The sequence below is a fragment of the Coloeus monedula genome (genome assembly GCF_965178545.1).
Source record: "Coloeus monedula genome assembly, contig: HAP1_SCAFFOLD_484, whole genome shotgun sequence".
NCBI classification, from domain to species: Eukaryota; Metazoa; Chordata; class Aves; order Passeriformes; family Corvidae; genus Coloeus; species Coloeus monedula.
In genome coordinates, this window is record NW_028120476.1 from 47362 (window position 1) to 63148 (window position 15787).

Sequence of the window (15787 nt, forward strand, 5' to 3'; positions counted from 1 at the left end):
GTTTGAGCAGATGTTCTTGTCTGTGCTTTTAACGTGAATGGCCTTGATTTTGCAGCAAAGTCCAAGAGATGGCACCTGAATGCAAGGGTTTGGGTTTGTGAAGCTTTGCAGAATGATGGCCTATATTTATATTTCTTTCAGAAACTCCCCATAAGCTGCACACAAACCTCGTTTAGAGAGTTTTACTGAGACAGCAGATTCAAGCCTTCGTTATTAGGGGACGTCTGCAATGCCGTTGTCTGCTTGACATTAATTCTTCCAGCTGTGCATCGATGTATTGTAATGGCCCTGGTTTTTTTGGTCGCAGTTTGTTTCCTGCAGTGCCCTCGTGCCTGCGCAGCACTCGTGATGCTGACGTTGACCCTGGGCTGTGTGGCAGATGGGGCTGTCCCGTATCCGAAAGTTACGGGAATGTATGTAGATGTCAGATGGAATGCTGGTCTCTCCGCTCACCCTTGGCTCTGTAATTTCGTCATCCAGCCATGGAGGACCTGTGCAGCCATAACTGGCCAAGGCAGTGGGTGAGCACAAGCTGCAGCTCTGCAGGAGATCAGGAACCTCTTGCCCACAGCAGAAACAGCAAGTAACTGCAGTTCTCAGAACTCGTTACCGTGCCCTTAACTGCAGTATTTCCCTGCTCTGTAATCTGGCCAAAGGTAGGTAGGTTTTGATAGGGATAGACACATTTCTACCACAAAGGTCACCTCTCTGCCAGATTTCAAAATTTCCATTCCGAAGCTAGAGATCCTCATATAAAAGGTTGCCTGAATTTAGGTAGCGTGTGCCAAGCAGTATATTTTTCCTTTAATAATATTCCTGGAAATAGCGGAACTGTTTTGGCTAAAGCAAATGCTGAACTGTTCAGAATGAAATTCTCAGAGCTAAAATCTGGCGAAGCAGAGTAACATGCCCTTTTGTTAACCCTGGGGAAGGCTGAGCACCGTGGCAGCAGGGAGGGGAGGTGGCACTGCTGGTCGGCAAACCAAGGAAACCAAGGAGCGCTGCTTTTAGCAAACTGCCAGCTTGAAGCCAGTGAGGAACATCCTTGGGCTCCTGCACTCTGTGTTTTTATGTTCACCTTAAATAATGAACAGAGAAACCCAGAGGCACCAGTGCTGCTTCCAGCTACCTTGAACTGCTTAAATAGGTAGTTTTAATCACCCAGGCTCCGTTCTCTCCACCTGTATTGCTCCTGGGCTTAAGGCTGGATGTATCTATGGAATCTCTAGTTATGTACTGGAGTTTGGCCTGAAGTAATTTGTGTTGCCGACTTGGTACTCTTTCCCCACCCTGGAAGTCTATCTGCAGAACCCCTCTGTGCCAGGCAAGAGAGTCCCCCATAGATGTTTCACTATACAGTTATATCTTTTGGGTCAGAGCCTTACAGGGCTATCATGTGAATGAGGACAAAGCTCTGTTTTTCTTCTTTGCTCTCTGCCCTGTCTTCTTTCTCTGTATTTTAGGACCCAAGTAACAGGGACATATAGCTCCTGTTCTGCTTCCTGGTTGTGTCACTGAAACTGCAGGAAAAACAAAAAGCCCTCCAACAACATTTTTAATGTTAGAGAGTCAAGGCACTACTTTCTTCTCTGGCCAGGATGTACCACAGAAATCATCTCATCCGCACATAGCCCGGGTGTGCAGAGAGAATCATTCCATGACACATGATCTTTACTAGAATTTTCAGATCTTTTTTGCAGTCAAAACTCACAGAAACGAATTGGGTCAGTGTTCATTGGTCTCAAGTTGTGTAGTTCCTAGTATCTGCTCTCCTATTAGATCCGGATTTCTTCGCTTCTGATGTTAATTAGATCTTCATTGCTTGAATTTCTTATCAGTCTTTGCCAGAGGCAGAGTCTGGGGTAGATGTTCCTAGATGGCCACTAACGTTCTGTTGGTTCTGTTGGTTCTGTTGATGTTCCATCGATGGCTTTATCTTGTTGGGGCTCCTCCCAGTCTGTTGAAATGCTAAGCCCATCAGGCCTCACCTAGAGAAACAATGCCCTGGAAAGAAGCTTCAGTTCCCTTCCCCTGAGGCAAAGATGGGCAAACCTGGCTAAAGTCATAGATAAAAGATTTTTAAACTGGTATGTTTTCCAACAGTTGTATATAATGCTTTATTACATAAACGGGCTGGGAAAAGCTCTGGTACCCCTGACCAAGCTGGTTTTGTCTCAGACAGTGCTGTTATTTTGGGGCTAGACATGAAGCTGCTGTCTCTGGACTTGAAAATGAATATAGGAATGACTGAACAAACAAACGTGGTACACTCTTAAAAAATTGTGTGCCCATTGACCAAGCTGGATTACCATGCTCTTTCCAAATTCTTGCCGTGCAAGTTCTTCCATGCCCTCACTTGCAACTCAAACTTTTTTTTGTTTTGTTTTGTTTTAAATGAAACTGGTACCAGAGCACGGGCACAGCACTTCTATGAGCTGCAGAGCTATGAATATCTCTTTTTATGGATACAGTGTGTGCATGCTGTGGCTTTGGGCACAGGGTATGTCAGTGCTAGTGCGAGACTGATAATAGCCTCTAAAGATCATTTGAGAAGTTGCTTACCTTTCCCCAGGGAACAGGACACGTCTTTGTATTTCCACCTTCAGATACACAACCCACTTGTGGGCTTGACTGCATAGCAAATAGTGTGAGAGTCATCCTTGCTTATGTGTATTTTTTTTTTCCCCCCTCTCCTTTATGTTTTGCTTTGCCCTCTCGTTTGCTTTCTGCCTGTTTTCTCTGAGGCTAGTGATTTCTTGGCAAGTTATTGTTCGTAATCAAAGAAAGGTAGTGGGCAAGCAGCAACTGCTGTCTCAGGTAGCCCAAGCTGACCCTGCCACTGCTTTGGCAGGAGAAAGAAGCTTCTTTGGGAGGAGCACAGCTGTCCTGGGCTTTGTGCACACAAGGGCTGCTCAGAGCAGCCCCTTGACCCCATGCTGGCTCTGTGAGCTCTGCCACTGACTGGTAACAGTGATGGCAGTTTGTGTTGAGGCTTTGTTCTCTGCTCCCCAGAGAGAAACATTCAACTGCAGAGTGACTAAGTGGCTTTTCAAAGGCTACATGATGAATCAGTGAATGAACAACAACCCCCAGCAGCTCCAGGCCCCCTTCTCTCTGCAGAACAATGCCTTTCTCCCTGTATGAAGATGTGCACGTAGGATAGGTTGCATACAGAGTTATGTATTTCAAAAGAAATTTGAATATTAATCTTTATATTGTAGTGATGCCACTGTCCTCTAGGCTCTGTAAATAGCAGCACCACAACAGTGTGAATGATTCCTTTTATGCAAAACCCTGGCCAGTGAAATAGCTTGTCAATACGAAATAAAATTGCTGCACAAAGGTTTGACAGCTACCTTCATTATATATGTCAATCAAAAGATCCTAAAAGCTTTATTGTCCCTGTACAGAGTCTGAACAATATGCTAGCCCAATATGCCTCAAAGCTATGTTCCCTCTACTCCTTTCATTTAAAAAATAGCCACCAATAACTTTTGACAAACAGTCTGAGAAAACTGCATGAGCAGCAAGGAAATCTTAGATTTTCTTGGGGATCTGTGGGCTGGAGCCTTCCACTCACTGGGCTCTGTCACATGTCACGGTAGATGAGATCTGGTCAGAAACACGGAGCCCTAAAATTACTCTACAAAACCCAGGCTGGCTGGGGTCGTGGGGAGGGCATGGGGAATTAGGGAGGAAAACTTATGCTGAATATGAACTGCTTAAATAATTTTGGGTTAAGGCTTTTTGTTGCTTTCCCAGGTATGGGACATTCAAGCTCCTCTGTCCCAGGTCTCCCCCAGGTTAGGCTGGGCCTGTCTTGATGAGCTCTTGCTCTCATCAGAGCCCACCCTACAGCTTGGGAGTGTGAGGCGTGCGTATTTCGGCTGGATTCCCTTTTTCCATGGCGCTCGGTCCTGCGAAGCCCAGCTGTCACTTAGGGCTCGAGGTGCTGTAAGCGGGGCCGGGGTCGGGCGGGAGCGGGGCTGTGTCCCGGGAGGCGGGTCCGGCGGCCGGTGCTCCCGCACGGGCGGTGGGGCCTAGGCCGGGCCCTGCCGGGAGCGAGGGCCCGGCAGCCGCAGCGCTGCGAGCCCAGCGCGGCCCCGCGGCCGCGAGAGGGAGCGGCCGGCGCGCCCCGCTCCTGCCCGGCCCTCACACAGGCCGCCGGAGCCTCCCCGGGAGGGACGGACCCCGCGCCTTCACTCGGCCCTGCTGAGGCCGCATCTGGAGTGCTGTGTGCAGTTCTGGGCTCCTCAGGACAGGAGAGACATGGAGCCTCTGGAGAGGGTCCGGCTTAGAGTGACAAAGATGATTAAGGAGAATCTCATGTGTGAGGAAAGGCAGAGGGTGCTGGCCCTGGTCAGCCTCGAGAAGAGACGACAGAGAGGGAACCTCATCAAAGTCTATCAGTATCTGAAGGGAGAGTGCCAAGAGGATGGAGCCAGGCTCTGGTTGGGTTTTGCCCAGCGATAGTACAAAAGGCAGCGGGCAGAAACTGATGTACACGAGCAAGAACTTCACTGTGTGGATGCCCAAGCACTGGAACAGATTGCCTAGAGAAGTTGTGGAGTCTCCCTCTTAGGAGGTATTCAGAAGGTATCTGGACACAATCCTCAATAAGCTGCTTTGGGGGACCCTTGCATGTCTGGGAACTAGGTGACCTCCAGCGGTCCCTTTCCAGTCTTTAACCATTCTGTGAAAGTGTGACATTGTAATCTTGTGCCATGACAGAGCAGACTAAATCTGGTTTATGAGGGTGTCCTAGCTTCTAAGTCTTTGTTCTGGGCTGTAGCTTAAATTAAGTTTCACAATTCAAAATATCCTGGAGGTTGGTTGTTTCCTCTAAGCCCTCAGCTTGGTTCTTAGCATGTGCTGGTGCGTGGCTTTGCTCTCAGACCTGGTCATGGGCAGTGCAGCAGCAGTACCTCAGGAGGTTACTTCCTGCATGCGTATCTGCCTGTGCCTTTCTGACAGCTGCTTTTGGGATGAGCTGCTGCTCTTGGCCTGTGCTAAAGGGCTGACCTAAAAGTGTAAAGAATAGCCTTGCTCTTGTGTTTGGGAGCGAACCATGGGGATGCTCTGTGAGGATGCATGCAGTGGAGATACTGCAACAGGACTGCTGATCACGCCAACTAGTGCTGGTGAAGAAACTGGTAAAATGGAAACTTTTAAAGAATTGAGGTGTTAATTCATGTGCTGAGAAAGCTGTGCTGCCCACTTACCATCCCAAAAACTGTGTGACGTTTCCCTGAGGTGCACTGCTTGCTGCTGCATCATGGCTGTGTCTTTGATCACAGGCAAAATTAAGCATGCTTTTGTAATCAGTAGACTCCACAAGTAGTTTCAAGATACATGGGAGTATCTGGGAGTAAAAAGACATAGACTGACACTTCTCACAGTGTTGAAGTTTACATGGTGTGGTGTGTTCTCTCCCCATGCAGCATTGCCCTCCTGTACAGAGCCCTTTTATTCATGTTTTAAAGAATTACCACTGTTGTGGCAATGGCGTAGAAGTTGTTTCGGTGCAATTTGTGGCGAGCACCAAATAATTGTGCAACAGAATGTCTGTTATCTGTGACAACAGCTGCCTTTCATAACTGCCTTTGATTTCAGGTGTGCAAGACTGGACTAAGCTGAACGTAGGTGGTGCTGACAGGATGCAAAAGGCTTTCTGTAAGCAGAGTGGGCTGTGCTTTTCTCGCTAGTCCACCTCTGGCCAAGGACGTACTTTGTAGTGTGTGGGTGCAATGGTAAGGACACTGCAAACACTTTTGCTCCTGTGGTAAGGCTAGGAGCTTGGTGTTGTACATGGAAAAAAAAGCCTACACAAGTCTGAAGCTTCTGCTGTGAGCACCACTGCTTCATCTTGTTATTCTGGCCCTAAAGGAAACCCTCCTGAAGGAATGCTGTACCCAGCCCCTCTGTTTCTGTGAACAGGAGGTAGCGGTGGCTTCCCAGGGGGAATAAACCAGGCTTTGGTGCTTGCCTGTCTTACTTCTCTGCCTTGTGGGAAAATGTTACGAATCCCTCTGTTTGGGTGATTGCTCACGCTTCTGCACCCTCAGACTTCATCTGTCAACTTTTAGCAGTTTATTATGCACTGATGCTGGGATGGCTCTTGCCAGCTAGGAACTGTTTTCCAGTGTCACTCCCTTGTAGTTGGCATGTGGAACTGCTGTGGCATTTTCTCGATGTTTAATGTGACCTAATTGTGTACTTCCACTGTCTGGGAGGATCAGCTCTCCTGGTGTGACAGTTGCCATAAAATCAGCGGTGCGTCTCCAGCATTTGCAGCTGGGTGCAAGGCACAAGTTCCTTGATTTTGCTGCATCAGCCCAGTGAAACATTGCGGGGCTGTGTGTGCAGCCAACTGCCTTTTGTTACGCCTGGTAACAGCTTGGCAATATTAAAAAAAATGTAGCCTCCAGCTGTTTAATTTGCTCTAGGGAAATAAAAAGGCTTCCTAATAATCTTCATATTTACTTGGCACGTTTGGTTTGAAAGCAGATGGGTTGATTTACGAGATAAATGACAAAGCAAGAGAAGAAGAAGTGTGTCAGTGGCTTTACCATTAGAGAGGAAGGCATTTCTGATATGTGGTTAATCACGATGAACCGTTCTAGGTTTTGGGTTTTTTTTTTTTTACGAGTCAGCTTCTTGGACCTTCTGCCCGCCAGCTTGCTCAGCCAACTAATTCCCTCAGTGCCCATTGTCACCTCTCCCTATGACCTACAGGTAGGGGAAGGTGCAGAGCTGTAATGAAGGAGAGGGGCTGAGGTGGCCATTCCTTCTCAGTTGTGCCTTCTTTGCCCACTCCAAACTTGTGCAGGAGCCTCCCCGTTGCAGCACTCACCCCCTCCCTGTGGCCAGACCAGTAAGCGCCTATGTCCTTTTGGATGGGCTGGGAAAGGGTCCTTCCTGAGGCACTGCTGCTTGAGGCACTGAGCAGAGCTAGGTTCTCCAAGCAGGCTGGTGCTGAGGCTGTGCCCTCCCTGCCAGAGCCATGCACCCCTCTGCCCTGGCAGGCAGCTGGCAAGTTGTGAAATATGGTTCAGCACTTTTTTTTTAATATTAAATTGTGCAGCTGTCTTGGAAAGGATTAGAAATCAGTTCTGGAAAAGACTACAGTAGATTTTAGTGAAGAATTCTGCTGTGTCCTTAATTATTGATAAGCATCAGGATGTAAGGACACCATGTTAACCCTTCAGCAGCGAGGAAGATTACAAATAATCTAATAAATGACATTCGCAAATTTTCAGATGGAGTAGGTTTAGTTGCAAGTTCTGCGACTTAGAAGTGAGGAAATATCAGAAATAAGGTTTCTGCTTATTATTTTGTATGTCAGATAGCGTGTTTGGTGAGGCAACTGGGTTAGATGAACACTGTATGTCCCTTTCAACTGAAAGACACCATTCTACATTTCTGGTGGCACAGGCCTCTCCTAAGTGGTCCCAGATTTGCTTACCACCCCTGCCCTGGTTGCTCTCACCACCTTTCACTAGCGGGTTTTGCTCAGGGGATGAATCAGGGGCAGGTTCATGCCCACAAGGCTCCTGCACTATGGCCCCAGGGCCAGGCAAGGCTGCAGGAGCACTGTGGAGGGGTTACTGGTTTTGGCAGCTGAATGGTGTCAGGAAAAGCAGCTTCCCTCCCTGCCACGTGTTTCCAGAGGGCTGCTGAATAAGTCAGGGAAGCCAAAGCAAGGCTCCTTTCTGGGCTCAGAAACCTCTGTGCTAGAAGAACCCGTCCCTGCCAGCTAGGGCCCCCCTTGTCCTGCCCATGGTGTGGGTAAGTCACAGGCTCCTCTTCTCTGTGCTGGGATGAACTGCCATGGGAATGCCATTGCCAGCAGCCTGGTGTGCTGGAAAAAGGGAGAAGGGAAGAGGGAATGTGGTGCCAGAGCTGCGTGCCATCGGGTTGTGTTTCCCTCTGAGGACAGAGGGTGTCTGGGCCGAGGTGAGATTGCTGGGAGTGCTTGGATGAGCTGTGCAGGAGACAGGGAGCTCGGGATTGCAGCTGCTGCTGGAACCATTGCCTTAGGTCTGCTTAGTCAGTGTCTGTGTGAAGTGGGACTTGCGCTGGAGAGGTGCTGTCGGGAACAAAGGACGGAGTAAATCCTCTCCGGGGATGTGCAGGGAGGGACTGAGTTTCAGGGAAGGAGAGTATTTCTAAGCCGTATCAATATTTCCCTGAACCTGGGGCTGGAGCAGTGAGGGGGGTGCTTGGGTTTGGCCTGGGCCTGTCAGGAAGAGCCATAAACGAGCCAGCCGAGGCCCTGAACCCTCCCTGGATGTTTGAAACACTTCCACAGAAAGCCAAGGCAGTCATGATTGCAGAGGACAAGTTGTAGGCAACTGCTGACGATCCGTGGGGAATTTCCTGTGGAATTACCAGTCAGAGAGTGCATGGAAGCAGAGCACATCTTTTGGCTTTTGCCGGTCTGTCACCTCCTGTCTGGCTCTAGAGAGTTTTGTGCGCTCCCGTTCAGGAGGCAGCGTGTTTTCAGCTGGAAATTTGGGGTGGTTTTGTTTCCTCAGGGTCTGGGGTCTTTCCTGAGAGAATCAGCCCTCCCATAAATCCCCCGGGTTGTTCTACACAGCTGCTTTGGCCGTGGCTCAGAGAGAGAGAGAAGGGAAATGACTTTTTAGGGTGTTGAAATTTCTCCAGGCAGGAGTGGGAGGTCGTCTTGCCCCTCCCCAGAGCCCTGCAGGCGCATGGGAGTAGCTCAGTGCCGGCGCAGCTCTCTGAGCAATAACAACGCTTGGGAGGTTCGGGTGTTGATAACAGCTCTCCTGTCTCCTGGGGCCCAAGGTTCGGTCTCACGGTCCCGGACCGGTGAGGGAGAGAAGGAACTTGTGCTATTCCTGGAAAAGCTTCTGTTATTCCTTGTGCAGCCTTTTAATTCTGTGTTCTGATGGACTGTCCGCTGTTTTTCTAACAGGACTTGTCAGAGATTCAGATTTAGGAATTGAATTTGGGTCCGTTCACTTCAGGATCTTGCCAAGCCTGAAGGCCTGGGGCGATGACTGCTCTCAGCGAGGGCTCTTTATGAATCCTCTGTCAGATTTCCCTCAGTGCTGGGCAGAAAAGGCGAGGGTTTGGATCAGGAATTCTGCAAGCAGGGCCTGTGTGACCGTTGGCTTCTTGTGTGTGTGTGTGCGTGCATCAGTGAGCCAAAATCAAGAGCGAAGGTTGGTTTGGTTTTACGAACTTAGAGTAACTTTTAAAAAAAGTAATCAACTTTTTCTTCTTTTTTAATTTAGGTGCTGGAATTGCCTCTCTGGATGTGTGCTGAGCTCTCGCTGCTGTGGACTGTGCAGCCTTAATTGCTGCAGGTTCCTGTTCTTCTCACCAGCTCAAAGTACACGTGGGGTTTTTTCCCCTTCTATATAGAGCTGTTGAGTTTGGTGATTTTCCTGAATTGAGGATATTGAAGGTCGAGAAGGAAGATTTGTGTCTTTTTGTGCTTTTCTGTTGTTATTTTTAGCACCTGCTCACCATCTGGACATGGTTGGAATACTGGAAACATAAAAGTTTTTAGGTTCAGTGCTTATTTATGCAAACCCAGGTTTTTTATTTTTTTTTTTTTTTTTGAAAGGTCTCCATTTGTCTGGGTACTGTTCCTGGTAGTTTGATGTAGAAAAGGTCACGTGAACAGCAGGGAGCAGTGAGCACTTGGAAGGGGGGGTGCAGGTATTTCATCCAGGGTGGGGCAGTGAATGTGGCCTAGGAACAGCTCTCTGGTCAAGTGAGCAGCAGAGGAACTGAAGGATGCTCTTCCCCAGCAGAGCTGCTGCTTTGTGCTCTGGGGCAGCGCTGCCGCTGCTGGGCTTCTTCGGGGAAAACAGCTCCTTTAGGATTTGCTTTGCTGCAAAGGTTTCCCTGAGCTGGGTGTCTGCAAGAGGCATCGGGATACCAGTGTCAGGAGTTTTCCATGGCTGTTGTACACAGCACGTTCCGGGCAATTTGCGAGCGTGAGGCAGAGCAAAATGGGTGCAATTGGACTCTGCAAATGCAGTTCAGGCAGACGTTGATCTTTTAACTTTTCCATGGCAGGTGTGAATTCTTGGGCATTTGTGAGTCTGCCTTGACGTGCAGGGATTGAAGGTTTTAGGTCTGGAATTGTTTGCTCAGCTTGCTCCAAGGCATGGTGTACTTTTGGAAGTGCCACACGCCTCCCAGGACCAAGGAGCTGCTGGCTGGGTGCCTGGGAACTGGGAGCCACTGGGAGGGCTGGGGGTGACACCTGGAGATGGGCTGGGGAAGCCTCAACTGGGATATTTTCCCCCCTGACGTTGGGTACCGAGGCACTAGGAAAATCCAGGTGTTGGGGAAGATCAAACAGGAAAGCCTTATAAATATGATTGCCTGACAAAAGATTTTGGGAATATGAAAACTATAAGCGACATCGAAATGAAAGCCACCTTTTGAAATACCAAGTCTTAGTTACTGAACAACTGGAAAACAATGGTATGGCTGACTGAAGGTAATCCCCTCTTGATGGAACAATACCCTCTGCTTGCAGGCAGGTCCAAGGGTCAGAGCAGACTCTACTAGCTCAGCAGAAGGGGTCCAAAGAGTAGTTTTTAGAAGTTAAGATGTAACACTCTATGGTAATATAAGAACTCTTATAGGCTGTATGTAAATGCTATAGGATTTGTATCTTGTATTAGATTGGTTAGTGACAATTAGAATATTCAGTACAGAAGATGATTTATTGTATTGTAACCAGGACTTCAGACACTCTTACTATACTCTACACACATTCTCTCTCACTACTTCTTCACCTTCATTCCTCTCTCTCCCTCTCTTTACTTACCCGCTTGCTCTCTTGGGCCTGCTCAGAGCTGCCAGCTGCAGCTCTAAGCAGTGCCCCTGTACCCACGCCCTTTGCAATAAACCGCGTGTTCCAAGATCTGACTGCAGAGATCTCTTGTCACCGTCCCGACCGTCCGAACCCGCACCGAGCACCCCCGAGGCAAAGCTCCCACATCCAGGACTCCAGGATGTTTGAGTGTATCTAAAGGTACACCTGGACCTTTGCCCTGTGGCGCTCTTGAGTTTCTGTTGACTTGCCTGAATTGAGGCTACTGAGGGCGGTGGAAGATAATTTGTCTTGTTTTGTGCTTCTCTGTTGTGAGTTTTGCCTTTCAGGCTTTTCAGCTACTTTTTAAACTCAGAGTAAAAACAACCTGCTGCGCTGGCTGGGGATGTTTTCCCTCCCGGCTGGGTTTTTTTATCTGGGACCCGGCCGGTCTGTGAGGTGCTGTTCATCGCCAGGGTTTGGGTGCCGACCGTGCCGGAGATTTGTCAGGCGGGATGATTTTGGGGCTCCCGGGAACCGCGTTCCCATGGGGTGCTCTCGAGACGAGAGCGAGGGTGGGTTTGTGTGTCAGCTGAAGGAGGTGTGTGGTGGATGAATGTTTTGTTCTCCCTGTGCTGCTGTTGTTTTGGGTTTCCTGGAACAATAAAACGCAATGAATTTTCCAGAAATAGAACAATTGTTCCATTGTACTGATAGGGGGTTGGCTTGTGTTGCTCTGTGTTGGTGTTTGCTGCTGCACTTGCACATATTGCTCTGTATGTCAATTGGACTTTGACCAGTGTGCATATGGATTGTATTTGTGCATGTGTACATTGTTGTTTCCACTTGCTTTGCCGAAGTGTAAATAAAAAACCCTCGTTCAATCAAGTTGAATAAACCCTAATAAAGATACCCCCCTCCTCCCTTTTGGTTGCTTTCTTCCTTTGGTGTGGTTTAGTAATTTTTTTGCCGTATTTCTTGCTTTGCTACTCTGCTTTGCTTTACTTTTCAGTCTATTCCTCACTTGACTTTTTCTAACTCTTTATCTTTTTCTTGCTGTTTAACTGTTTCTGGATGTCTCTGTCACTCTATTTCTCAGTTTCTCTTTTTCTCTTCAACACTAATTCTCTTTTACACTCGATTTCTTTTTCTCTCAAACCCTATTCTTCTGTTTCTCTATTCCTTTTTCTCTCTATTTTTCTTTCTCTTTCTTTCTGACTCTTTCTTTCTCTCTGACTTTATTTCTCTCTTTCTGACTTTCTTTCTTTCTCTCGGACTTTCTTTCTTTCTCTCTGACTTTGACTTTCTTTCTCTCTCTCTCTCTGACTTTGATTTTCGAACTACCTTTCTCACCTTCCCTCCTTTGTTCATTTTTACCTTTCTACCTTTGTTTGTTTCTGTAGCAGCTTGGAATAAAACAAGAGACCACTCTTTCTTCAGGCATGATCTGCCCCAGGCTTTGTGTTTCTATTTTGGGAAAGTTTTAAGAGTTTTGGGAATGGGCACAGGGAAAGACAAAACAGATCCATGCCCACAGACTGGTCAGGGCAGACTCTCTGCCCCTTCTGGGCCACTGACTCAAACATGAAACCCCCCAGCTTTCTGGGAGGTGAAGGAAGAACAGTCACACCTGGTGCTTCTACCTGTAGCCATTTGCCTGCTCTGCATCTTTCGCAGGAGAGCAGAAGGCCCTTAGCAAAGTGAAGATCAATGGAACAAGTTGCTCTTCCACACAGGGCTCTGGTTAAGGCTGGAATGGCTGCTGCCAGCCTCTGCACTTTCTGCCTCCCCAACTTCCTACCTTTGTTCCTTTCTACCTTTCTCTTTTTCTACCTTTGTTGCTTTCTACCTTTCTCAATTTCTAACTTGATACGTTTGTTTGTTTCTACCATTCAAACTTTCTATCTTTCCATCTTTCTTCATTTCCAGCTTTCTGCATTTCTACCTTTGTGCATTTGTTCATTTCTACCCTTCTGACCTTCTGCCTTTCTACCTTTTTTGTTTCTACTTTTATGACTTTGTACCACCTAAGTTTTCTCTCTTTTTACCTTTGTTCATTTTTACTTTTGTTAGTTTCTAACTTTCTACATCTCTGACTTTCTCTCTTTGTTTGTTTCTAACTTTCTAGATTTGTCCCTTTCTGCCTTTGTTTGTTTGGAACTTTGAAACTTTATACCTTTGTTTTTCTCCCCATTTTTACCTTTCTAACTTTGTTTTGAACACTCTACATTTCTAACTTTGTGCCTTTCTAAATTTGTGTTTTACTTTCTGACTTTTACCTTTCTAACTTTGTTTCTAACCTTCTTATTAGAGTGAAGGCTCCTCTGGCCTCAGGCCCAGAGGGAAGCCAAAGCACTAGGTTTGAATTAAAACCTTTGGACAAGCTGACATCCATGGAGCCACACCGAAGTGAAATAGAAATACAGATTTTTAACTTTTAGTAGAAATAGATGCTAAGTGCCTTAAACCTGAAAAAGCTGTAGCAGAGATCTTAAACACAGCTCTTGCTGCAGCAGTGTTACCTTTTCACAGAATTCTTTACTTTAGACAAAATCTAGATAGAATTACACTGTTCACATGTTTTAGATGGAGTGTTCACATAAACCATAAGAGCTGATAGAAACTGTATGTGCAAATCTGTGTAATACAGATGTAACACTTGTGTGAGGCTTACGAGTGTTAGAGCAGGATGGGTTAAGAAAAAGAAAACTAGAATCGTATGTTAATCTTATTGGTCAATTAACAAATAGAATCCACACTTCTGTAAGAAAAAAATAGAGTGTATGGAGCATATAGAAGAAGCTGGTTTTGCCTGTTGCTGCTGCTTGGCTTTATCATGTAACCCCATTCGAACTCTGCCTTCAAGACAGCTGTGAGACTGTGAAATAAAGAACTCAGCAGAACAGCAGCCTCCTCTGCTCTTTCACCCTGGTCCGAGAAGGAGGGGTACCCTGTCAAAGGCTCAACACCTTCTGCCTTTCTGACTTTGTTTCTAAATTTCTACCTTTCTAATTTTCTTTGTTTCTACTTTTTTTTTGTTTCTTTGTTTTTAACTTTCAACCTTTCTCCCTTTAGAAATTTGTTTGTTTCTTGTATTTTACCTCTTTGATTGTTTCTAAATTTCTGCTGTTGTAACTTTGTTTCTAACTTTCTACTTTTTAAATTTCATTTGTTTTTAACTTTTTACCATTCCTCCCAGCGAGGGATGTGTGCAGAATACTAAAACCTGTTAAGTTCTTCTTTTATGCATCAATAGACAAATGCTACTGATTTAGATGTAAATTCATTTTGAAATGAGCCAGCCCTCCCTCTCTAATCTGTTGAATATAGGAGTACAAGAAGCTGAGAATAGAGATCAGCAAGTTTTGAAACCAACGAGCCGGCGTTTTTCTGTAGGAAGGAAAGCAGCAAGCGCCTGGCCGCAGGAGCCGAGACGCTCGGGCTGCAGGAGCTGCAGAGCGCCCGGAGCCGGCTTTTCCCTGTGCTCTGTGCCTGCCCCCGGGCTGAGCTGGGCGGCGCTGCTGCCGCCTGGTGGCGAGAGCGCGGCACTGCCGCCCCCGACACGGCGCCCCGGCGCTGCTGCCGCCCGGTGCCGGCTGAGCCGAGAGGGCGGCGGCCTCGGTGGCTGCCGAGCGTGGCAAGGAGCGGGAGCGAGCGGGGCCGGGTCTGTCAGCGGAGGGGAGGGGCGAAGGGCGGTTCGGAGCCGAGGGACACGGCCGTGCATGAGCGGGGCCACAGCTATGGAAAGGGCCGGGCGCCGTGCGGGGCGGCGACCGCGGGGAATGACAGCGCGGGGGGCGGCCCGGCGGGGCCGGTTTTGCCGGGCAGCAGAGGCGCGGTCGCAGCGCGACCCGGGCGGGAGGCACCGGGCGGGCACGGTCGGAATAGAGCCGCCCGCGTGTCGCTCTCAAGGAGGCGGCTCGGAAAGGAAGGCGCAGTTCCGCGCTCTCGGGACGGCGTTAAGTGACGTTTTTATTAGAATATTATAGTATTTATTTTATTTTATTATTTTATTATCTGCCAGGACCTTGCAGAGGGTGGTTTACACTTCCGCCACACTCAAGATGGCGGACGCAGTAGGCCCCCTGCGAGAGGTGTCCTTGCCGATGCCTGCCGCCGGTCGCGGAGCCGTCGCCCGCCTCCGGCGCGGCTGACCCCACCAGTCGTGTCCTCGCACCGGGAAGCACCGCGGAAAATCGCGCGGAAAGCGCGGGGCCGGCGTCGGAGTCCGGGCCGGATTCAGGCAGCCGACTAGACAGAAGCCCTTGTGAGGGGCGGCGGGGGCCCTAAGTGTACCACACTAAAGATGGCGGCTCGACCGGAAGTGGCTTCTGCCAGCACCCAAGATGGCGGCGAAGGGCGGAAGTGTCGTCACTGCCACACTCAAGATGGCGGTCGTGTGCACTGTTTTCTGACCTTCTCAATATGGCGGCAGGGAAGGCCCCCCCCAAGCTGCGTCTACTCGGCTGCCTGAACGCGACGCCGACGCCAGCCCAGCGCTTGCGCGCAATTTTCTGAGGCGTTTCCCGCTACGCGGACACCGACTGTGGGGTCAGCGGCGCCTGGGGCAGGCGGGAGCATTCAGGCAGTCGAATAGACGGAGCGGGGGGGGCGGGGCGGGGTCCTTCCGGCCGCCATCTTGAGAAGGTCGAATAGCCACATCGGTGCGGTACCGGTGACTTCCGCCCTTCTTCGCCAGGAGCGGCGATGGCGGGGAGCCCGGGGAGCAGCGCTGCCGGGCCGGGGGCACCGGGGCGGGTGCTCCGGGCTCGGAGGTGAGCAGGGAACGGGGACAGCCCCGAGCGGACGGTGGGGGCCGCGGGGGATCGGTATTCCGGCCCAGGGATGAGTGTTCCGGCACAGGGGTGGCTGTCCCGGCACAGGGATGCGTTCATGGACTGTCTAATAATATTATTTAACGATCGTGCAAGGAGATCTGTATAAAAAAATCCTCCGTGGTCATCCTTCTCCCAGCCCCGCTGT